Source organism: Strongylocentrotus purpuratus, unplaced genomic scaffold (genome assembly GCF_000002235.5).
Source record: "Strongylocentrotus purpuratus isolate Spur 01 unplaced genomic scaffold, Spur_5.0 spur5_scaffold_5, whole genome shotgun sequence".
Taxonomy (NCBI): domain Eukaryota; kingdom Metazoa; phylum Echinodermata; class Echinoidea; order Camarodonta; family Strongylocentrotidae; genus Strongylocentrotus; species Strongylocentrotus purpuratus.
Genome location: NW_022145611.1, coordinates 31903974 through 31930391, shown reverse-complemented (window position 1 = coordinate 31930391; position 26418 = coordinate 31903974). Strand labels below are relative to the sequence as shown.

Genomic DNA, 26418 nt, shown 5'->3' with positions numbered 1-26418 from the left:
ATAGTGGTCTGGCAAAGAAATAGAGAGGGAGAGAGAGAGAGAGAAAGGGCAATAGTCCATTTTCTAGTGTAGCCCCCCCCCCCCTCCCCCACCTTTAGGGAAATTTTGTACCTATGTTTTTCGAAAAAGATATGACTCCTTGAGTTGTAGGACAATTACCCCCTTGAACAACCCCATTCAATTACCAGCGGGACAATTAAACCCCAAGGACAATTACCCTCCGAAAAATTACCCCCAAGTACAACCATCCTCCTTGGACAATTACCCCCCGGAAAATTACTCCTGGCTGACAAATACGTAGTTAAATATATCATGTGTCACAGTGTCCACGGTTATAACCTTGGGAGAAAAACTTCGATTAACAACAGTATTGATTGACATGTCATTCTGTTCCCTCTGATCTGTCTCTTTCAATGATATATTTATAACCGAAAGCTATTACTAAGTAAATAACAAAATAATCCCTCAGTGAAACCTAAATCTGTTGAATATTGCAAAGTTTGGTTGTCATAAACAGATCGATTATCATGTATTTTGTTTAGTTTTTTTATTGATATTAGTGTGCTTATAGACTAGTTTATAGAAATCTCTTCTTTTTTTTTTATCTTGATATGTTTTATTGGTCAGAAAACACATTGATTTACAAAATATGCGTTACATCGTTTCGTTTTGCACAAAAATAATGAATAATCATGTTGTTTCACACTTACAATCTTGTGGTTTCACATTTCAGTGTAACATTAAAAAACATAGCATAATACTTCTGTATACCCCGGCCGCACAGACGATACGACCACCAGACCGACACTAAATGAAAAGAGAGAGGCCAAGAAGTAAAGAACATTTATAGCCCCTCTCTCCCCCACCGGTCCGTAGTCGGCCCGGCTGCACCGCCGGGGCATAACGCATGATATAATCTGAACTTTTCTATTACATAATAGAATATAGTACATCAAATACACCACAACATGAATAAAACAAAAAAATGTAACAAAAACAAATAAATTCGTCACCGTTTTCACGAAGTGGCCTCAGTGGCCAAAATCGTTGAAATTTTTAATTTCGAGTTTTGACCGTTTTTGAGCAATGTATATAAATGTCTACAACTTCAGTAATTTTCAAAGTCTAATCTTGCTTAATTACGTCATACGTGACGTCACGAAACGTATCACAAGCGGTACAACTGGCAAACACCGTTTTCACGAAGTGGCCTCTTACGCGCAAATGTAGTCTGCTATTGATAATCGTACACGAACCGGCTCCGCGAAGCCTTTGTCACAGATGCCGGTGCTTCTGGCGGAATTGTTAGAGGAATCTGACAGCCCTAGGTAATTATTTTCACTTATTTTAAAACAATGTTATGCATCGTTCAATAATATCGTCTGTAGCAGTATAAACAAACTCATATTCTAAACGGATATCAAGTTACGAAATGGCGAGATAGGTCATTACAGTCCCACGCACTGTTTTCTGCGTGAGTTGTATTGTCGGTCTACTAGTATGCAGATCTAGTATCTAGTAGTACGTAGTACTCGCCTACTACTACTAGTACTATCAACAGAGTGCTACTAAGTATTAAGTAACACAGTATCTTAGATAAGCTTGAACATGTATAAGTGCAGGAGCAGTTACATGCAATAACAACAATGTCACGAGTCACAAGGCGAATTCGCTGAAGAGTGAAGCCCAGGCCAGGAGGGGAGATATCAATAATAATAATTTTACATTAACTATGTTAACTGATTAAGCAGTACCAGCCCAAGCCTCCAAGCCAGGCAAGGCCCAATTAGCCAAGGGCACATTTTGGTTAAAATTCAATGTCAATGTTGATATGACAATGCCAAATCATAAAATGGCAATTGCGACGTAGGAGTTGAGTCTAGGCTCGAGCGCGAGCCTAGAGTCTAGATCTACTACGTTAGTACTTACGTACTCCTAGTACTAGATTTAAATGTTACATGACCCCCTCGTAAGCTCTTTCCATGTTCATGTTATAAATACGAGACTGAGACTTGAATAGTAAAGCCAGGTATGCTTGAATGAATAAACAATTTTGTGCTTGCTAATAATTTAAAGGGAAATCCAACCATGAGAATTGAGATGAAGTGGCTTAATTTCAGCAAATGCAGAAAAAATGAAGCAAATACATTTCATGTTTCTTCCCGGTTTTACCAGTAGAATAGCCGGCTGAGAGGACCATCACTAGCACTCCCAGTGGCTGATGTCTAAGTAGGAGTTTGACGTGGAGAGCTTTTAGCATGTTGTTGAGGTACTAATGGATGGGGGGGGGGGGGTCAACCTAGCATAGGCTGGAGCGGCTTCTTATACACTCGGCTTTATGCTCATAAACACATGCCTGCTCTTAATTAATTTGCTTTAATGACAAAGATAAAGCTGATGGTATGGGAAGACGTCCACTACAAATTCCTCCCTCTTTATTGTGCATGATAATTTCATTTTGCCACCAAAGTTGTGGTTGAGCTACTTAAGGTGTACCTTTTGCCTTGGACTTAGAGGATGACAGGCTTTTTGTTTTGTTGGGGGGGGGGGGGTTTGCTTATAATAATAGTACTACCGTAGTTGCTTCTGGTATAGCGCACATGTCCGTCACGTTGTGAGGGGGGGGGGGGGGGGAGTTAGCACTAATTTGGGTTGTTTCATCCCATGTTTGCAAGACTGAGACTTAATTATGCAAGGTCTTCTTAATTGCTTTAGATAATGATGTGCTTGCTAATAAGTTAAAGGGATATCCAACCGTGAGATGAAGTGGCTTGTTTGAACAAATGCAGAAAAATTAAACAAATACTTTTCATATTTTTTCATAGTTTACCAGTAGAATAGACAGCTGGGATACGCAAGAGATGAGGGACCACTAGCACCCCCAGTGGTTGATGTCCATGTAGGAGTTTGTGCAGCTGATGTGGAGAGCTTTTAGCAAATTGACAAGGTATGTGTGGTAAGGAAATTAGCTCCAAAAGAAAAGTTATAGATTGGGAGTTGGGCTGGCGAGGGGGAGGGGTCAATCTTTAGCAAACAAATGAACTATTTTCATTTACATAACAATGATCCATGGACAAAACTATGCTGGGAAGTAATTTTCTAATGTGCACAAAGTGGTGGGGGTGCTAGGAGGGCCCTCCAAAGATGACGGGTTCCCAAACACTCAATTTTTTTTCATAAACGCATGACTGATCTTGCTTTGAAAGGTTTTAGGCAGTTGATGGTATTGTAAGGCATCAAACACAAGTTCCTCGCTCTTTAATGTGCGTGACAGACATTCATTTTGCCAACATGTCATGTTTGAGCTACTTATGGTGTATCAACTTACAAGATGACAGGCTTCATCTTATATTTTGTATTTTTCTTATTGTCTTTTTTTCATAGGGGGAAGGGGGTGAAGAAGGAGAGTTACACTAATTTGTGTTGTTTCATCACAGAAAAAATAAAATAATATGCATTAACCTGATGCCTGTAATTTTTTGAAGAGATGCGATTTTAAAATCATATCATCCCAGTATAGCTTCCTGTACGAGCTGTGTTGGTGGTTTTCTGCATCCATCATGAGTTATCAAATATATTCTCCTTTTAACCCAGCATCTTCACCCTCTGCCCTTGAACTGATTGCTTTTCCAATACCACGGTTTGGAGGTCAGACCAAACGACTGACAGACTGACCGACTGAATAGCTAAGTCCCCTCAGTCATCAAAGGTAAGTTTTAACCTAATTTGTTACATTTTATATTGTTTATATATGAAATATTTTTATAATTTTGACTGGCTTTAATGGGAATATTATAGTATTAATGACTGCTTTGAGAGAAATAGTTGTTTTTATACGCTCAAGGGAAGGTTAGAATTGTGCTATTTCCCCGAGGCGTGCCGAGGGCAATAGCCCAATTGTAACCTTCCCGAGAGCGTATAAAAACAACTATTTCTCGAATATTAAAGCAGTCATTAATACTTTTATATGCCAAAAAAAAATAGACTAAAAAATAAAAAATTAAAAAACTTTTGTCGAAGATGGGATTCGATCTCTTGCGTACAAAATGTGATGTAACTAAAGTCAGCGCCTTAAACCGTTCGGCTATCGCGCTCTGTTACCATACTTAACAGTTTTCTCTAATATATACATGTACATTAAAATGAATTGAAAACGGCTTCGCGTGATTGATGATTCGCGGCTACTCCATTAATCAGGCCCTTCTTTTACTTTTGCAATGCATATTGGCACGAACTTAGATCAAGATCTATCGGCAGATGTTGTTTTTTGTTTTTGGAAGTTTATTTTTGTCTTCATGTCAACAATGCAAGATAAAATTGTCGGTAAGATCGATCGAGATTCAATTGTATTGAAATTACCGACCAATTCTTCGCACACGTACGGTATCCTCGATCGCTCAAACCATTTTTTAACATGTAAACCTATGGGGTTACCATGGAGACTGAACTATTTTCCCAATAACCATGGTTATTGGAAAAATAGGTCTGTTTTTACAGGAACAGTTAAAGTTTATGAATGTAATTTCGACCAATCAGATCGCTGGATTACTTAAGTGAGGTATATAATGAATGATATTATACGCTTGACTAACTTTGAATATTGATCCTTATTGAGTGGTCTTTCTGAAAGTTGATATAATAAAGTTTCTTTCAATCTGGCAGACAAGTACATGCAAGTGCATTCATTGTTACTTACTGGGTTTATAACATTCATCACAAATTTGCTGATAACCTGCAGATTTTATATCTTCTTTAGATATGAACATATCAATTCAATGATTGACAACAAACCCAGTAATACATATGGAACCCTATCATATCATCTTCAGTGGTTGATAAATACTGTATGTCCGCTACATTTTTTATTGAAATGGAATACAATAGTACCATACAGACCATGGAGTATGCTGTCACAATTTTTTTAAACAATATACCAATCCTCCCAACCTAAAAGTGTTGAACACAGGAAAGCCATTCATATTTTTAAATAGGAGTTATACCACTCTGATTTCCTACCAGGAATTTAGTGCCACAATGTCACAAATTGCATTCTAAGTAAATAAATGGTGCAACAGTATTTATAAAAACAATTGCAAATCTGCTTTTCTACTCGGTGCATGCTTCACTTTTTTTCTGTTAAAAGTAGACCTTAAATTCATATTCTGATTTTCATTTATAGTTACTGTATATTTCAAAATATCAATTTAGGACAGAGTAAAATCACTTTTTATTTAATACCCGTTTCTAGGTTTCATTCCTGTTTTATGAAATAAAATTACTATGTCCTCTCTACTTATCATTGAACAGATTTATTGATTTCTTGATTGTAACAATCTTTTGTCAATTACCTCTTAGGATGGACAAACATACAGAAGTTATTGTTAGATGGGATCGTGATGGAGAGATCAATTGTGGCAAGAAACGAGATCTTCGATATAACGGAAGGCTTAGGGTGGGTTCAAGAGTCACTATGAGCTAGATGGATGTGGACTGGACGGGGACTGCAACGCTGACAGGAGACTCTGACTCCGAATGTGCCTCCATTTAGAGGTTTTGTGGTCTAGTGGATAAGTCGTTGGACTGTGGATCACAGGATCCATGGTTCAAGTCCCGCCACAGCAGTAATGTCTTTTGGCAAGATATTAATCTACATTTGCCACTCTGCTGTGAGCACCGAAAGCGGCTGCCTAGCAGAGCCAGGGTAATAGTTGGAGCGCCTTGAGCATATTGTTATTATTATTTTGACAGTGACAACCTCCCTCCTTCCTCACTAAGAACAGCACAGACTAAGGTCATCCATCATATGAAAGTTGCATGTAAGAAGTTTTAATCCCATAAACTTACAGTGTTGTATGTTTTTAGAAGGATTTGGCATGTAGGACTAATATTAATTGCTAATAGTTTATATTTCAAAGGGCAATCCAACCTTTGTAACAAGTTGATTTATGTTAAAGCAGAACAAAATGAGTGTAATAGACTGGTGAAAGTTTGAAAGAAATCAGACATAGAATAAGAAATAATGTTTGAAAAGTTAGATTACAACATCTATGTAAATCTCAGATCTGCAATTTTATGAGGCAACAGGGACGTATGCAGCTGACAACTTTGTATGTCATACACAAAAAATATAAATAATTAATGATTTTCTTTTAAGCTCCTCTTCCATTGTGGCAGTACTCAAACTATATTGTAACCCTCCCTCCCCCTAATCAGTGGCCTTGTGAATTTGCATTTCAGAATTTACCAAGATCACCGGTACCCCCCTTCTTTATAGAGCTACCATGTTGTATTTTTTGCCATGAGTGTTGGCTACAGTTAAATAAGTTGCAATTTTGATATTCAAACATGATTCATTACACCGGAGTGTTGGCTCAGTCAGTAGAGCGTCCGCCTCACAACCGGGAGGTCGTGGGTTCGAATCCCGGCCGCGTCATACCAAAAGACGTTAAAAGATGGGAGTTGTTGCTACCTTGTTTGGCGTTCAACAATAAGGGATAGAGCAACGTCGATCTGGCGCTGCTCAGTGGCTGCCGGGCTCACGATCAATTGGGCAAAAAGAATTTCCGTTTCGGTTTAATAAAATTTTGAGTGAACTATTAGGCTATTATTATTATTATTATTATTATTATTATTATTATGATTTATCAATTTTTAATGATTGTACATGTAATTGTGAAATGAACTGTACAAAAACGATTCCAGTTATATTGCAAAGAAATAAAAGCAGTCACAATCAAGACGAAAGTATTAATCTTAAGATTTGATTTCTTTGTGCTATTCAACATTTATTCTTATTTAGTTAGATTTGTTTATAGGAGAAATGTGTCTGAGAGAGTAATGTACTAAAATGATAATGACTTATGTGACAACAAAGAGGGGTAATAAACGACAAAAAGAGAGATAAAGAGAGAGAAAGAAAGAGAAGGAGGGGGATGTTCTTGTTTGCATGAGATAGCTAGAGAGGAGAGAGAGAGAGAGAGAGAAAGAAAGAATTGAGAAGAAGTTGTACATAGTGCTTGGTGTGCCCCCCCCCCCCCAAACAAAAAGTATACAAATATGCTATTGATCATGGACAAAAATATTCAATTAAACTTAAATCACATATGAAGCAGGACAGTATATACAATTTCCATAACAGGCATTCAGAGTCGCTAACAAATTATTGCATTTCCTGCATTATGTGAAGGATTCAAGATGAATTTCTGGATGGGGCAGAGTGATGCGAGTCTAACATTGAATATAGTGCTGTGATTTCGAGGAAACAGAATCAGCTAGGTATGACAAATATAGTTTTATGGGTGGGGGGGGGGGGGGTACGCAAATGGGCATTGCTTTGCACAGCGCGCACGTCAACTGGGACGGTTCGTAAAAACGAAATTTCACATAACCAACAGGGGAAACGGGGCCGCGTAAGCTGCGGGGCCACTACGTGAAGACGAGCCTAAGCGTGGATGTCAAGTTTTTCGTTTTCACGAACCGTCCCCTGACTGTCCTCTGTGATTGAGGTCTAATTATTGTTTAAATAAACATTATTTCCACGTAAAACTTATATCATTTCATTCTGTAGATAGTGTACTATCAAGATATCCAAAAAAATGAATACCATCACATACTTTTTCCCCGTGAAAACAGCGATTGTAAAAAAGTGAAACTTTAAACGCGTTTATCTCAAAATTTGTTTCTGTACGCTAAAACGCTCTTGGGACACTTCGTGAAAACGGTGACGAATTTATCCCTGAAACGTTTTGCACATAATATATAACATTATCATTATGCAACACGGAAATACTTTTACTGCAGTGTCACAGTGCCATCGGTTTATATTTGCATTACCTTATTATATCTACTAAAAAAAAGTAGATAGACCTGAAACTTATGTATACATCAGTCACACTGACAAGACCGACACCGGAGCGGCAACAGACCGACACCTGAGCAGCAACAGAGCGACAACAGAGCGGCAACAGCCGACCCAGACCGACACTTGAGCGGCAACAGACCGACACCGGAGCGGTAACAGAGCGGCAACAGAGCGGCAACAGAGCGGCAACAGAGCGACAACAGAGCGGCAACAGCCGACCCATATGCAGACCGACACCCGAGCGGCAATAGACTGACACCGGAGCGGCAACAGAGCGGCAACAGAGCGACAACAGAGCGGCAACAGCCGACACTAGACCGACACCCGAGCGGAAACAGACCGACACCCGAGCGGCAACAGACCGACACCGGAGCGGCAACAGAGCAGCAACAGCCGACACCAGACCGACACCCGAACGGCAACAGACCGACACTGGAGCGGCAACAGAGCGGCAACAGCCGACACCAGACCGACACCCGAACGGCAACAGACCGACACCCGAGCGGCAACAGAGCGACACCGGAGCGGCAACAGAGCGGCAACAGAGCGACACCAGACCGACACCAGACTGAACAGAACATTCCATTACCCCCCAATGGCCAATAATCGATCAAGGTGGAGTCGGCCCGGCGGTGTGACTGAGCTATTAATGTGATCACTTTTTAGCCACACTCATCAAAGAAGATAATCTAGATATCAAAAAGTTACACACCTATCAATTTTTGGGGTTGTCTTCTGGAAAAAAATTGCATAAGTTCGGAATGGAAACAATATCTACATATAATACGAGTTATCAAATACAATTAGAACAAAATTGAAGAGGAAATTTAATAAACGTTTACTATTGCGATGGCATGCTTATGAGTGAGATATGGTATTTGTTTTAAAACTATAGGCTTTTTGCATGCTAATAGAAGAACGAAATGAACTTTTACACCCTGACTATAGAAATTGCATGATCTTACGATTCCAGATACAATAATGTACATTGTGTTTAGCGGTAGTAAGAATTCCATTTTTCATTTGATGATTGTAAATAAATTAGCAACATTCTCTCTCTCCCCCGCCCCCGCCCTCCTTCTGATTACAAGCATGTCGTACTTCCTCTTTAAAACGAAGTATAAATCAAAAGTACATTGTAATAAGATACGTTTATGAACTTGAGTTACGGAAATACGTTCTTGAAGACGTCTTGACACTGTATAAGTATTATGAGAAACATTCACGCGATCGCTTCATTATAGGTTACCATGGTCACCGTAAACAGAAGAAGCAAAATAGCGATTACGAAGATTTTTATTTTTCGTTTTTTTTTTTTTTAATACATTTTACAACGTGTTGATACTGAAACGTTGCTTTCGAAATGATTTTTAAAAACACAATACCACTGACAACAGTGATAACTTTCTTCATAATGCAGAACGTATGATCGGGCCGACTCAGTTTAAAACAATTAATCTAATTATTATACTGTCCCTTCACATGAAATACTTGGTGAGGCATTCGGGTCTCGTTCTATATAGTTCGGAAGAATGTCACTTTCTGACCTCCAATGCAGGACGATATCAATAATATTTATATTCACTTCTTTTAAATTATAAAGTAAACAAATATTGATTCGTAAAACAACACTTCACAGTGAACAGCATACATGTGCTGTATAATAATCTTTTAGGAGTTGTTAGTTGACGTGCTTTTGATAGCGTTAAAATGCGTGGGAAATATTTGTGGTTGATCTACTGATGATGATAAGTTAGAGATTATCGTCTGCGTGCATGCATTCTCCCGCCAAGCCACAATGCCGCCATGTGTTATGGATAATTAGATTAGGCCCGTCACAAGGGATGGTTGTGATGATAATTGATGATAAAGAAGGCAACTTTTGGAGAAGTTGTTTTTCATTAATTGATGAACAGACATTTGCCCTTCGCTAGTTCATATATAACTTGAAAGATTTAAAGAGGGGAAGGTGTGAATTTTTTTGTTAGACCCCTACTTAAGAACTTCTGTAAGGACAAAGTATCATTTCCAGTAACCATTTTGTATACATTATAAGCATAACAGTGCATACATGGCATCATAAAACCATAATAATAAGCTCTTCTGTAAGAAAATAATAATCTTTTTAAAACACAACAACCAAAGACAAATGCGAAATCTAAGAATTACTTTATCACGAGTGTGAACAATAATATTAATGATATATACTTAATCATGAAAACGATGCTAAAATGCTTAACTCGTTTCTCGCTTTCTCACTTTATCACTTTCTCACTTTCTTTTTAAACGTCTATACCGCTGAGTATATATTTTGTTTGGATAGCGTGTCTGTCTTTCGAAACAAAAACATGAAGGGATGGAGTATGGGGATCGGTTTAAGCCATGACACTCGTTATATTCATATCAATAACAGACGAAAAGCTGTCGGTCTCTTTGCACCGGTTATCAGAGATAATAAACACATTCTGAGATCGTATAGAGTTCAAACCAATATCAACCTATACATCCTGCTTGAATTTTGGAATGAGAAAAACAACATAACAAATAATAAGTATAAATTATTAAGAAAATATATTAATTCTAGCCGAACTTATTCCATAGGTGAAAAAAATAAATCTAATGTATACTATCATGCTCAAAATATGGCAAGCGGTATAGAATGTATTTACATTTAAAACAAAAAGGTTTTCAAGAAAAATATATCCAATTCAAATGTACTTATGACAATTCGGTCGGGTATATTTGGCTTATCAATTCACACTATTTTTGTTCTGATTGTCCTCTTCAAAGTAGAGGTAATTAAAATAAAACAGTGGTCAAACATCTGGTCGACAACCTTTCATGACGTCAAGATGATGATGATAATTGTTAGACATGTGAGCTCATCTTCCCACGGTCGCAAAGGCAAATGACCAGTGGTATGAATGTTATATCCATGGGCTATTTTGTCCTCTTATTTCATCATAATTCATTATCAAAAAATTCATTTCGAATAAAAAAAAAGGGAAATATATCTCGACATCACCCCCCCCCCCTCCCCCACCTTAACTTGACTTGGTCGTGTTTGAAATTGTGATATTTGCATCAGATTATACTGACAAATTTATCGTTCAAAATAGGATTCTAGACATAACTAAATTGTATAAACACAAATGTCTCTATTTCAAAAATAATCATTGAAAACAGCATAAACTATAAAAAATAATACTATCAACAATTCATGACAATCTTTAGAATCCTCATCTTCTCGATAAAAATAAATGCATCGTTATCCGGTTATTTTCTATGCATTCGCAAAATGGAAACAATAGTATTACTAACTTCTTTACTTTTGTTAAATATGTGAAGTCTTAAAAATAATACCTCTCTTATATGTATACTGTATGTATTTCATCCTTTGCACAAGCTGCGCCTTGAGCATTTGACTGTCAAGTGGATTTGGCGCCTTATAAATCTTATGTATTATTATTATTATTATTATTATTATTATACTGAATAGGGAATCAGTTGAGTGTTTTAATCTGCCCCCCCCCCCCCCCTCCATACCCGGCTCCGCCCTCCTGAATATAAATCCCAGGAAAGTCTCTCTCGCAGGCACCACCAAGCGTTCCGTTTATCATCCATATCACAATTATGTTTGATTTGCATTGCATTAAACTTTCATAAAGCCATTAGACACCGGTTTAGAAATACCCATTGCAATGGCAATCGGTGTCATTTTATCACTTTGTATTCATGGGACTTTATCCACATGAAATGATCATTGAGTCTCGGAAGAGCTTTGGAATACTTTTTAGTTATCATTTCCATCGGCTCTTTGACGACTAAAGGTGTTTGAATTCGTAATTTTCAAATTAAATCCCTTTCCGTTTGAGATTGATGTGTCATGTTCTGAGGCGAAATTTCAAAATGATTTATTTCGGCTTAGTTTCGTTCGTGATGGTTTATAACAAATATAATTGCACTGAAACATATAACAAAATAAAAAACGTCTCAAACATGACTGTGCTCAAGATAATTATAAGTTTGTTTCTCTTTATTCAGTCGGGAACGGGGTAAGTTTCGAGCCAATTTTTAGTCATTTTATATTTACTAAGGAGAAAATAGTTGCTGAATATCCTTTTGATAACATAATAGTCATTGGGTCATGACCGGTTCGAAATAATAAAGACTCTTTTTTTTTTACCGCTTTCAGAATCTCAAAATCTTTTTCGCACTCTTTGTTTTATTTTGTAATGATATCACACTTTATACGCTGATTGATCTCTTTAGTGAATCCTCTAACATTGATATCAAGGTACAAAAGAAGTGGTCATTTAGGCGTGTAACCACCCGGCTCTTTGCAATATCATCTTTCTCACAACATCCGTTTTTGTATTAATGTTGACCCTTTACCGTATTCTAATTTGTAATTTGCCTGCTTTGCGCCTATGCATCCCCTTCTCTTCCCATTTCTCTCGACCTCTCATTCATTGCCCAACCCAATCTCCCTTCCCTCCTTTTCCCTCCCTCTCTCTCTCTCTCTCTCTCTCTCTCTGGAGTCTTAAGTAGTTGAATGGGTATGGGGAGGAGCCATCTCAAGGTATGGCAGAATGTAAATTGGGTTCCAGGAATGAAAAGTATGGGGTGGGTCCTATCTGACTTCTATTGGGAGAGAATAGGACGTTGAGGGGGTTTGGGCGGGGAGGAGAAGGGGTGGGGGTGGGGTTGGGCATTCCGTTAAAGTGCTATACCTACGGGGGAGTTTGCTGGGATGGAGCCATCTCAAGTCAGGCGGGAAATTAAATACATTGTGTCACAGGGATGCAAACTTTGGGGTGGGTCTTAACTGAGTCTATCGGGGAAGCTTCGGGTGAGACGGTGATGGTGGTGTAAAAAAAAAAAAGAAGGCCGGGGTTGCCTGCGCCTGTCGTCTGCATAGCCTGCAGCCAGTATATAGCGTTAGCTACAAAGCTATGTCCTATGTTTTAAATACATTCAACAGTCCACCCTTACCAGTTTTAACATGATTAAAACAAAATGTCGATGGTTAATTTCCATGCCTTATTGACTCTGAACAGTCCCATAATGTCCTTCTCCCTTCTGTAAACAACTTTTAAGTTGCAAACCATGATGGGCAGGGTTTTGTTTATCATAATAGGGGCACTCAACTTGCACGAGGGAAAACACAAAAAGTCTTTCACATTCAAGTCTATTGGAAAATACATTCTGATAGGGGCTTACACCTCACATGCATACCCGAGCAGAATCGGCAAGTGCTCAATAAACACCCTCATGCTTGGGAAAAGAGCTTCATTAGGTTATTTGTTTATTTAATTGTATTGATTGACAGGGTACCTATTGATATCGAACATATTGGATGCTCTTTTTCAAATACAGTCAAGGCTGCTTCTTGTCCTAAAATCGTTGATCTCTGAGGAGGATTTTTTTTTGTGGGGGGGGGGGGGGGGATCCGCGCATGAGGGGGGCCTCAACCATCACCCCGGACACGACAGTGTTACATTATTATACCATTCCCTTTCACCAACTATCACCTCTCCTCTGTCCATCTCATATAAGTTGGATTCCGATCAATCGTCCATCTTCACACCTATGCTTGTGTCAATCTGTGAATAATCGTATTTCTTGTCGAGGTTATAGGTTCCTGGCTCCTACGGATGCTGACGACATTCGTCTGCTCTGTTTCACTCCGCTGTCTCTCTGGGTTTGTAGTAATATACCATATTAATTCTTGTCCAAAATAGGAAGAAAGTGTCCTAATAAAGTTTGCCTCATATCTACCCAGAACTGTTTATTTATAAGTGAAATATATTAGGTATCTCCTTCTTAAGTTTCATGATACATCCTTAATCATGGCATGCAGAAAATTAACGACACAAGAAAGATTGCCACAGAGTTGTCTACTGCCGGTCTTCTAATATTTTGATGTCAACGATATTAAACAAAATTTGAACTGTTTCTATTACATGGACACCACTTTGTCAAGACGGACATAATCTTCGGCGACACCGGCTCAATAGGGACTTCCCCTGCTGTCTAGATTTACACCATTCCATTGCTAGTACGCCATAATTCCGTTCCCTGGATGCAGCATGCTTACACTCTAAGGTCCGCCAGAGATTGGCTGCGACGCGCCCCGTGGCGCCGCGTGAGACATACATCTGGATCTCCGTATACTCAGCTGCACGCAGTACGACCGGTTCAGGAGGATAGACAGGTCGTATATTGGGGCCCAAGATGGGTTGAGTGCGATATTTAAAAAAAAAAAGTAAAATGATAGATAAAATTAGAAAAACAGAACCGATGATAAGAGAAAGAAAGACAAGAGATATAGGTGGGACAGAATGAGAAAGAGAGCGAGAGCGAGAGAGAGAGAGAGAGAGAGAAAGAAAGGGGGGGTGGGCTGGAGAATAGATAATGGTCATTTCCGGGCTTTATAAAAGTAATGAAGATCCACCAGAGTAGATTAAGGAGCCTCGATCGTAATAATCCCCAGATCATGTCTGAAAACGTGTTGCCTTACCCACCTATATCCATCCTGATATTACCCTGGGGACGGTATTCATCTTCAAAGATTCACGATTGTGAATCAGTGTCTACAATTTTTCGATAAGGGAATTCAACCACTAATCTTGTCTCCAAGTAGAAATGACACGAACTGTGTTCTAAGCATGCATGGGGAAACTAATTTTCTTCAAAAACAGAACAACATGGCAATGAAAATAAACTAACAAACAAACATAACACACTGGAAGCGCCATCTCAAGCTGCTCTGTCTTCCACTCATCATCTAGAGCCCAATGCTATGTGAAACTATTATCAAATCAAGATTCAGTACATGTCGAAACATGACTGTGTAGATGTTTGTGATGCACGCTCTTGCAAAAACTATCTTGTGTCGAATCAGCGCCTTGCCAAAGACAACATTAGAATATTTAGTGTACGATGCCTCACAATATTTTTAGCGACCCTCAACTCATCTTTAATGCACCGTTTCAAGGTTAGTTATATAGGTTTATTTAAAAAAAAAAATCTTCAGACTATTCCTAATTTTGAAAACAGAACGATACATTTCAAGGATATCAAACAACGTATGAAACCAAATAAAGAGATACAATTAACCTATAATTATAAATAGAGTGATGACCATTGTTCTTCTACAATAAAGAAATAACACCCATGAGGGTAGGTGCAAGCTACCCGCAATTTAAACTAAGGCAAACGAGCATCTAAACCTGAAAAATAGAGTGATAAAGAAAGACCCTCATCTCAGCGCATGGATAGGTAATAAACAGATTTCTAATCAAGTTTGTCATTTTCTTTCTTGGATAGGAAAATATTCACAAATCGCTAGGAACAGCCCAAGCAAACTAAAAACAAACAAGCAACAAATGAAAATGAAAACGACAAAAAAGTGTTGACCTAACGAATAAAAGAGATACTGTAATTCGTATAACATGTAACTTGTTTTAAAATGGAATGCCCAGCGGTATTCCATAGTGAAATAGATATAACAATGATGTAATATCAAACATGTATTTCTTTGTATATTGGGTGTATGATTTTAGCACACGTTTCATTGCATCAATAAACGTCATCAAAAAATGCATTTTCATCTTGGTCAACACGGAATAATAACCTTCTTCATCTAACACCTGGAAAATGAATAGGTTTGTCACGCTATAATAATTCACTTGTTTGCAGAGTGTTGATTTGCACGCAACTCTTCGACTAGATCAATAATATCCTATTCATGTGTAATGGCTACAGGGTAAAACAAAAAAAGCATGGTTTAAAGCCCCATTAAAGCACACTTTGCCACCGGTGAGTCAAGCATCCCTCTTTTCCCCTTTACTTAACAGACAAACGCCCCATGCATGAACACCCCCCCCTCTCTCTCTCTCTCTCCCTCTCCTTCTCTCTCTCTCTCTCTCTCTCCCCTCTCTCTCTTTGATCATGCCTCTCTTTGAGCACCCCTCCCTATACGATCCGTCTATAGCGCCTTCTCCATGTGTGTAGAATGTTATCCATTCACCTATGGTTCAACCTTTTCTTCCTTGAAATTTGTTTCTAATCGACATCGTCCCTTTAACCATTGAAAATCACCTAGATTGCAAAATTCAATCATTACCTCAATATTTGATTTCCGCCCCGAGTGGAATTCCTTTCAGATCGATAGCGGTAAACCATCCAACCGGTATCGATCCGAATCAAAAGCAAGATGGGTGTTTCTGATTTACATTTTCCCGATTGATTTCTATATAATTGATTGTTTGATAGAAAGGCCAGGAGGCAAAGGGCAGTCATGATATAACATCTGTTTCTTTTCTTTATAGTCATCCGAGAGAACCTTGAGGGGTGGATTGGTTTCATGTCCACTTGACTTTAATTTTGTTTAATTAAATGGCGTGTACGTGACAACGAAGCTTTCCTATAGTGTGCTTAAAAGATCAATTCATTAGAGCACAAACGATCATACCCTGATGACTTTTTGAAAATAATATCATGGAACATAATTATGTAATGCCCTTTTGAAATGCTTTACACGAATACAATCTGCTATGGCTACGCATGAGTACAAATCTAAACTGTAAAAAAGGAGGAGGCGGCAGGGTAGGGGGTTAAACTGCAAATAATAAATAAATTGAAACTCGATTTATAAGCATGGTTGAAATATCATGACGCAATTATTGGATGACATTTGTCACGGAACACATAGTATCGTTATCATATAATTCTACGATTTATATGCACCAACTTCGAAAGGTCATGGCTATTGGTAAAAACAATTCCATGTAAACCCAAGCATTGTGCATTCTCTGTTATTGTATAAAGTGATTCTACTGTAACCATGGTAACTGGACTGCATGAAGGGCATACGTGCAGTAAACTTTTTACGTCACAAAATAAGGTTGGGTTGAGACCAGAGTTGAGACGACATGAATTTGGTAAAGGTGATGGTAAAACTGACGACGAAGACGATGATGACGATGATGAGGAAGACGATGATACTAGATATGATGGTGTTACTGTTGCTCCTGATGATAACCATGGTGATAGTGATGATAACAAATAATAATGATAAGATGATGACCTCTATTTTCCAGCGTCTCTTAAAGATAAAAGAAATCATAAACATACATGAGAGTAATGGATGTTCTGATTCAAATACAGTCTGCTACTTGTCCTAAAATCATTGGTGTCTGAGGAGCAATGTCCTGCGACAGTCGTGAGACAGTCGTCGGACAGTCATAAGATTGTTTGACTTATAAAAAGCTTCTGATGTCCACAACAAGATATTAAACGCACGGCAGTCGCTAGACTGTCTCAACACTGTCGTACGACAGACTCCATACAATCACATCATCCCCCGGAAAACTACCCCCAAGGATAATAACCCCGGAAATCTTCCTTCAAGGACAATTACCCCCGGAAAATTACCCACCCCGATAACAAATACCTCCCACCCCCGATAATTACCCCCTAGGACACTTAACCCCCGGACAACCAAGGACAACCACTCTCGCGAAAAATTACACCCCCCCCCCCCCGCCATATTATTACCCCCTGTTCAGTAAAGGGGAAATCCACCCTGATAGTAGGTTGGGAGGGGGTATATAGGGGGTAATTTTCAGGGGGGGGGGGTAATTGTCCTTGGGGGTAATTTTTCCGGGGGTAATTTTCTGTGAGTAATTGTTCTTAGGGGGTGATTGTCCAGGGTGGCATTGTCCTAGAACCCTCCCCTCCATTGACAAATGATTAGTGCAATTATTTAGTATTGATCCAAATCAAGGGAAAATTCTGTTACGAAATTGGGAGGGCAGGATAGATTTGTTTACTTGGAAAGTTTAGTGTCGAGAAATAAATCCAGCCCTCTCAATTCAGACAACCCTGGTTCTGCCCCTATACCCACCTGCTATTCTTCCGCGCATAAATATTTATCCGATAACAAGTGAGGAGAAAACAATTATCATATGACGATGTTTCTTTTAATATCTATCCTAATTATCGAAACTATCTCAAGCTCTTAAAACACTGCAAGTCTGGACATGTCCACATTTGAGCACAATCGAAATGAAAAATCTTCCATGCAGTTTCTGTTTTGTTATTTCAAAGTTCTTTCAACTTCGAGATGAATATCTCATTCCGAGGTATTATCGTATCATATTTTGTAATGACGATGAATAATTCATTATTGGGGAAGCCATAATGAAACAGATACGTAATACGTTACAGTCATATCAAAGTAAAACATTATTTTGAGAGGAAGTCATGAACGAATAAAAGGAAGAAAGTAAACAATGATTAGACAAGCCAATCAACATCATTGAGACTATCATGTGATGGGCGTGTTTTGTGAAAGAAGTATTACCATAGCGACATTAACATATTGGTTACTGTCTTCATGATTGTACACAATGTAAACATAACACGCCCTTACAGAATATATATAAAAATTCAATGCTTTTTAATAGGCTATATCACTGATTATCTGAATAGGGGAGGGGAGGGGAGGGGAGGGGAGGGGGTCTGACAAAATAAATGCAGACGGAATGCTTTATGCAGGTATTATTTTCTTTTGATGTCATTTATAAAAATAATGAACAGGGGCCCCAGCAAAGAACCTTGAGGCACACCTTTCGTAGTTAATCTTTCATCAGAAAGGACATTATTTACCGAAGTTCTTATTCTTCTGTTTGATAAATAGTGTTTGAACCACTGTAATTCTACACCAATTACACCCATAGATTCAAGTTTAGATACAAGGATTAGGTGATCAACCATATCAAATGCTTTTTGCAAGTCTACAAAAATTGTTCCAATGTAATTACCTTTATCGATAGAGTAAAACCAATCATCTGTGACTGCGGCTAGTGCTGTCACGGTGGAGTGTTTTGGACGAAAACCTGACTGATTTTGGGAGAGCAAGGAATGACACTTTAAATAATCAAGCAATTGTCGCTGAACGAACGACTCTTTCCATAACTTTAGAGGCGCAAGGCAACAGTGAGATCGGCCTATAATTATTGAAATCAAGTTTATCTCCTTTTTTGTGTATTGGTATTACTTTTGCGACTTTCCATTTGTCAGGCACAACCCCTTCCGATAAAGATTTGTTGATTAAAAAGGTAAAAGATTCACTCATTTCAGATATTGACTCTTTAAGAATATACATAGAAATTTCGTCTAACCCGACGGACTTTTTTGTTTTCATTGACATTACTTGTTTCAAGACATAAGATTGAGATACATTAACAAATTTAAATTTTCTGTCAGAAACCTTTTCACCATGGGAATAAAGCCGGTTATTAGCCCTTGTGTTATTTGTGCATACATTTGTCGCTATATCTGCAAAGTGGTTATTAAACTCATTCGCTATTGCACTTGAATTTTCTTTTGGAAAAGTGCTGTTAGAAGAATTACAATTACCCATTAAACTTTTGAGTGTTGTTCAAGATATATTTCTATTGGTGACTTCAGATAGTTTATCACATATGTGTTTACGTTTGGATTTTCTTATCTCGGTGGTAACTTTATTTTTCATGCGTTTATACAGTTTCCATAAGTCATCACTGTTTCTCTTTTTGGCTTTCAGTTTTGCTTTATCTCTCTGTTTCATTAAAGTAAGTATTTCACTATTCATCCATGGGGAGGGTTTTTTTCTCACTCGTCTTGTCTTTAATGGCATATGCTTGTTAACTACTTCCAACAGCAACTTTTCCCATTCACTAACTGCATCATTTATATCACTAAACTCTTTTACTTTCTTCCGGTTTTGTTTACGCAAATCAGACCTGAAAGCTTCTAAATCTACGTTTCTCGACTTTCTGAACGATACAAATGTTTCACTTTGGGAAGTATATGTTTACATTTCCACACTAAGTAACTGATATAATGGTCACTCATACCATTTTTTAATAACACCAAACGATTCCACCTTATCGGGATAATCCGTTAACATATGGTCAACAAGTGTGCAGGATCTATCGGTTACTCTTGTATACAATGTATCATTTACCTGTTTCAAACAATATATATCATTTATTTGATTATAGACTTTCGTATTTCCTTCAAAAGGTTTTTTCGTGATATCACAGTTAATGTCACCCATAATAATGAGTTGCCCATTGAGACCATTTGCAAAAACCAAAAAGTCCTCATAGTGATTAAAAACCTCGACTTTTGAATTTGGTGGTCTATACCAGTTTACAAAAATAATTGGCTTCGTGTTCTTCAAACAAACTTGTATGCACAATGCTTCTAAACATTCAAGAGAATCATGATTAACTAAGTTGATATGAATAGACTCATGGACGTAAATGGCCACTCCACCCCCATTTCTATCCCTATCTTTTCGAAGTAATGAGTAATGGGGTATGTACATTTCACTGTCTGCAATAGAGCTGTCTAATCTAGTCTCATTCGGAGCAAGAACTTGTATTTCATTTTCAAACATGATTTGCTTGATTTCTTCATGATATTTCAAAAGACTTACAATATTCAGGTGGACAAATTTAATCCCTTTACTAGAAAGTTGATCATATTTTAAAGATATGTTCTCACCAGATTTACATGAGGGATCTATGTTATTAGAATCGTCGACGTCGGACTCTGAATTATTCACAATATAATTTGGAAGATGGTTTAAAAGACATCTTGAACACTCCCAATTTACAAAATGCTCATTAGGGTCATCGTAACTCTTTACAGAGATTTCTGAACATGATATGTGTACCCAGTTCGGCAAGAGGTACAGAGAAGTGCTTTCTGATTTGCTTTAACACATTTACTACAGCGAACGCATGGAAATTGTTATACCATTTCAACAACAAAAAAACGAAAACAAAAAACAAAAGTTTTTAAAAAAAGTATACAAAATACACTAAAATACTACTAAACAAAACTTAATTATGTAAGATACGTATATAAGAAGCTTGTACTGTGCACACCACAACATGACGCATGAAGTTTAACCAACATTAATCATATAACGCACAATTATTGATTAAGCACCCGAAGAGAATTAAGGTTTAAAGCTGGGCGTAGAAAAGATAATTATAGGCCAGGAATTGCTCTGCAAGTCTTCATCAAATACAATCACATGCTCCCAATATAACCGTGAGGCAGTGCGAGACAATTATTTAACATATAGTCCTGAGGGATAAAGTGGATTGCCAACAAAATGTAATTGTATTGGAATAAGCTGATACCAACAATGCTTTAACAATATATATATATAAACGGAAAGTCATACTAAAGAAAGAGTGTAAGCACGATGGCTTAACTTTAAACAAAGTGTAGAGAAAACAAACACCAACGCAACTCGATGCATGGCCAGTCCACTAACCATCGACTGATCATGCTTATGAAGACGACGTTAGTTTGCTGATATCGGTCATCTGTGTAAGAATCACACGGCGTCCATCAGTGGTCAAAACTATGATTCGGCCATCTTGAGTCCAAATCGCTTTCAATTTTTCCTTATGTTTTGACTTTATCTCCCGAAAGAGTTTTCCTCGCTCTTTCGTCAAATTCTCTTGTATGAAAATGGGCGTCCCTTCCAAACCTCTGAGTTTCCTTCTTGCCTGGTAGACCTTGTTACGAGCCGTGTAGTTGGTAAATCGATCAATGATCCCTCTGGTGGATCCTCCATTTTTCGATCCTAATCTGTGCGATCTATCGATGTCTCCTCTTGTTAGCTTTATGTCCAATTTCTCCTCACACACTTTGTTAATCAATTCATCTGTCTCCTCACTCTCTTTCTCATCCAGACCATCAGCCATTTCACACACAGCTAAAATTCTATAAACATGACTAGTATAAACGTGTTTCGAACGTGTTTAAACTAATCACGAGCCTTTCACACACGGAAATTTCGGTGCGATCGTTAATCGTTTCGTGATTAACTACTGCGCGTGAAATGCGCAGTAGTGCCATTGCGCATTGAAGGTCATGTCACATCAATCAAAGCGCATGCTCCATCCAGTTTAAACACGTCTGAAACACGTTTAAAGACGAATAACCTTTCACACACAAAATGTCAAGCTCACTAGATACGAACTTCGTATCTGCAGCCTGCTTTTAGGGGCGTATGCATCGCGACTTCGTATCTATCCCAACATCGTATAAACGATGTTCACAGTGGGAAATTTTGTCTATAAACATGTTTAAAGCCCCCACTGTCCTACTTGTAGCTACTTGCTCCCTCTATATAGAAAACTTCCCCAATCGTTGCCTGTTGGTCCCCCATGATCCTCTAATATGTTAGTTGAGAGCTGAGTTAATGAGATAGCCACCTGTCAATGACCTCGCTGTGTGGTCTAATCCCTTCTGGCCCAGTAGTGTTGACGGTCTTTAAAACTGTTGAGTGATTCTAATCATCTCTAGATACGATGAATTTTAGCTGTGTGTGAAAAGGCTGCATGAACAATCAGGCAATTTCTTCTTGAGTATTGCTCAGCCTCTTCGTGCTCCTCCTTCAGTCTGGCACATTTTCTTTCCAATTCACTTATTTTGCTATCTCTCTCGGAAAGCTCAAATTCAAAACTTTCACGAATGCTTTCAGCAACTTTTTTCAGTAATGACAGATGTTAGTTCTTCAATAAGTGTCAGCTTTACCTTTGATACAAGAGAGTCTAGAATATCGTTGTTGTCCTCCAGTACTTTCTTGACTTCTCCGCGTATATCTCTTGCGATATCCTCGGTTTGAAGTTTCACGCCTCTCGGCATCTTGACGCGTTTCCGGGCAATAACTTCCTTATATTTCACGAAAAGACTTCACGTAGTAACTATACGTAAAACCAACACAGGTAGTTCAACGATCTCTCAAAGTACTCAAAAGTAGGCAAAATTCCTATAGGTGCTATAGTTCCATTGCTGTTGTATATACTTCAGCGAAGTTGTGAGCGCGGAGCGAATCGTTGGGCACGTCCGTTCATGACGACAATCAGTAAGATCATGATTAGGGTACTTTAAGCAAAAATTTGTCTTGTCTTTAGGGGTTCTCTTCAGTTATGTCGGTATTATTCTGATATTCAATAGGTACATCACGTACTGTCTTTCAAAGTAGTCATGTTAAAATAATCATACCTGAACATGCGGGTGAAAAATATAGCAGATAAATTTCCCATTTCTCTGCACTTATATAGGTAGTTTATATTGACAGTTTACGCTCCTATTTATCTTTTATTAATCGGACAAAAGTCTTCGCATAAAAATGAAATGAAGGTAATGAAATTAAACACCCTTTTACAGTAATTCAATATAATGTGCACACTTAGACTAGCATCATAATTTCGTACACTCTGAAGGACCGATGAAAAAAAACATATATCGTAAACTTGCGAAAGTTTTAAAAAAAAAGTCTATTAAATATTTCAACTTTTATCACGGAAACAAAATAAAAGTTCCAAATATTAATACCGTACACTCTAAGAAAAAAGGGTGCAAAATAAGAGTTTGCACCCTTTACATAAAAATGAACCCTATTGAAGGAAAAGGGGTTCAAAAAAGGGTGCAATATCAGATTTTGCACCCTTCCCACAAAAATGAACCCTAACAACCCAAAAAGGTGCAAAATAAAAGTTTGCATATTGCATGCATATTATTACTTTCCACGTGTTCACATAAAAATACATTTATCATATGATTTGTTAAGCAAATTATTACAACGCACATCAATTTTGTGATTTGTATTTTCCTTCGGCAATCATTAACCAATAGATTATTTTGTCTGATCATGTTATAATTACACTTACGTTTTAGCAATATATATATTGTTTATATGATTACTAACCAAGAAACATCATGCATGTTTAATACGTATATGTGTACGAGCAAATGTCACGAGTATTCCTCGATGATGGGTGCAGAATTGCACCTTTTAAAGGGTGCAGGGTTGAACCCCTTTAGGTACTGCTATTGCATCGGTTTGCACCCCTAAAGGAGCAGGATTGAACCATGAAGGGTACTAACATGTCTCCTAAAAGGTGCATTCTGGCACCCTCCTAAAGGGTGCAGGATTTAACCCCTAAAGGTGCTGCTATTGTTGCATCGGTTTGCACCCCTAAAGGTGCAGGATTGAACCATATAAAGGGTACTAACATTTCCCCCAAAAGGTTCAATCTGGCACCCTTTTGAAGGGTGCAGGATTGCACCTTTAAAAAGGGTGCAGGATTTAACCCCTAAAGGTGCTGCTATTGTTGCATCGGTTTTAACCCCTAAAGGTGCATAGTTACACCATTCTTTCTTAGTGTGTATATAAATTAGTATTCCCCAAGACTTTTAAGAACAAATGGACGATAGATTAGCTTCGATTACTGTTAAATCTATTAACCGGCACAAAGAATGTGAACGCATCAATAATTGTATCAATACAGTTGGAACGATATTAATTAGCAAACAATGCCCAGAAAATAATAATTTACTGAGTCATTCAAAAGAATGTATGTGTGGAAGGTTGTTTAGTATTACGTCAGATAAAAGAAAGGTGACACCTTTTGCTAATTTTGTTCAAGTTTGTAGATGATTTCCAAAAGAGTCTGGTAATTTACTATTTGTTGCTAGTATTCACATCAAGATGTCAAAAATGGGGGAATGCATTTCATCTAGTAATAAATCTCATAGTAATATTAATTTCTATATAACTCAAACATTATCTCTTACAAATTAATTTCAGTTTCAAGAAATTATGTTAAGGTAATTTTTATTTAGTACAAAATAGATCAGCGAACAAGGCATTTTCACACTGATTGATCAGTACTGCGATTGAGGGCTTCCTTCGTTCCGTCGGATCCTCGCGTCTTTGGGTTACGCGAACTTTCGTGAATAATCAAACCCTAATTCCCGAAGGGTCGGATGTATAGTTTGTGAAATACACCCCTCTTGGCGCTAGCTCAGCAACAGTTCTCTTTAATACATGTACAAGTAAAGTAAACGTTTATTTGATAATAAAGTTACACTATCGGAAACTCAAAAACAATTTTGCAACATTTGTATCGCCCTTTTCAATCTTCAGCTCTGAGTTTGAAAGAAGGTATCCACAAACACCCATACATGCAGTTCACAACTAAATCGTTCAAACCTGTATTGTACATTTGATATTTTTTTGTATTTTTGTAACTCAAGAATGAAAGGTGGACTAGAATTAGAGCCTTTGTTAAATACTTTTAGATGTAGATGTCACATTCTCAAAAACATAAATCGGGACAAATCAAAATTATTGTTCATATACTTTAACAATTACAAAACTTGAGAAGGGTATGAATAATTCAGTTGATAACTGTATTACTGTTATATTGGGTTGTATCGGTAGACAGGCTTTAACATTATAAAAAATGCAGCTCGAATTAAAACATTTTGGAGCAAATCACCCTGGTGAAATTTAAAAGGAATTCTAAAACAATGTTAGGACCATATCATAATTTTGGTTTCCTTAACATTTTGGAGCGATTGACATGTCATTGTACTTTAAAAAAAGAGGGTCAACTTCTGTTAAATGAAAAATAGAACAAACAAGTCCAATATTACCGAGGTAGCATCCTTTTGATAGCCTGCATGTGGTACACACAGTGCTTGCCCCATGCTTACATCATTAAACGGTTATGACATTATTATGAAAATGAATTGGAGCATGACAATATATCACCTCACTTCTATTCATTGTGTTAGTTGAATAACGATGTCATATTCACAGTGGGCGAAAAAAGGTATTAACAATCAACATTGGTGACGAATTGTATCGTCTGTATGAGCTTCCTGAGATCATTACCCAGGGAAAAAGCTGCCATAGTTGTCTATAGAGTTACTTGTCACAAAGGACTAACTCCTAATTCAGATACCCATTCGCTAAACTTTAATTAACAGTTTCAATTAGTGTTCTTGAAAAAAGACCATTTAGAACCGGGCGGGGATGCAAAGCCATGACCTTCATATTTGCATTCAAGTGTTCAAAACGCTCGAATACCACACCTCTGTCTCATTCCCGCTCAACATCTTCAAGGTGATTTTATCTAAATTAAAAGAAAGTTCTGCCAAAGTAAGAAAGTTAGAAGAAAAAAAAGGGGAAGAAATCTAAACTGCGACGATTAGGGATTGAAAGATGATATAGAATTAGTGGACCGTGAACATTTTTTAGTATTTCTTTATTTTGTGGTCGGTGTGAACTTTTTGCAAGTGAAGCCTTAGACCTCTTTTATCTATTAGGTGATGTCGAACTATTCTGTCTCCTAGATAATAATCTAGGATGTGTCCTCGCAATATGGCCATGATAATGATGACCTAGTTTTTTGTTGATTGTCTGCTTGCTTGGCCTAGATTTAGGCGCGAGAACTGGAGCAGACATCAGCCGCCCTGTCCTGATATTCTAATTAAATAAAGTGTCATCTTTTTTCATTAATGCTATTTGCTGCTGCTGTTGCTGCTCAATCAGCCTGAGTAAGCAGACTAGTTTGCAGGCAAAACCCAAGTCAGTCGTTGTGCGTCAAAATATCTGCACTGTGAGACTATGATGAAGGCATATTGATTAGGTTCTGTACTTTAGCTGCTCAGCGAGAGAC

At 37.9% G+C, this 26418-nt stretch overlaps 1 long non-coding RNA gene across 2 annotated transcripts; it reads left to right on the top strand.

Moving 5' to 3' along the window:
* Positions 1-1006: 1006 nt before the first annotated feature.
* Positions 1007-5653, top strand: LOC115929671. 2 transcript variants are annotated; one of them, XR_004066655.1, is made up of 5 exons: positions 1007-1328; positions 2179-2269; positions 2826-2947; positions 3595-3709; positions 5356-5653. It is a non-coding gene; the product is annotated as an uncharacterized LOC115929671 (long non-coding RNA). The 2 variants fall into 2 exon arrangements; XR_004066654.1 differs by having other exon boundaries at positions 2176-2269.
* Positions 5654-26418: the final 20765 nt, after the last annotated feature.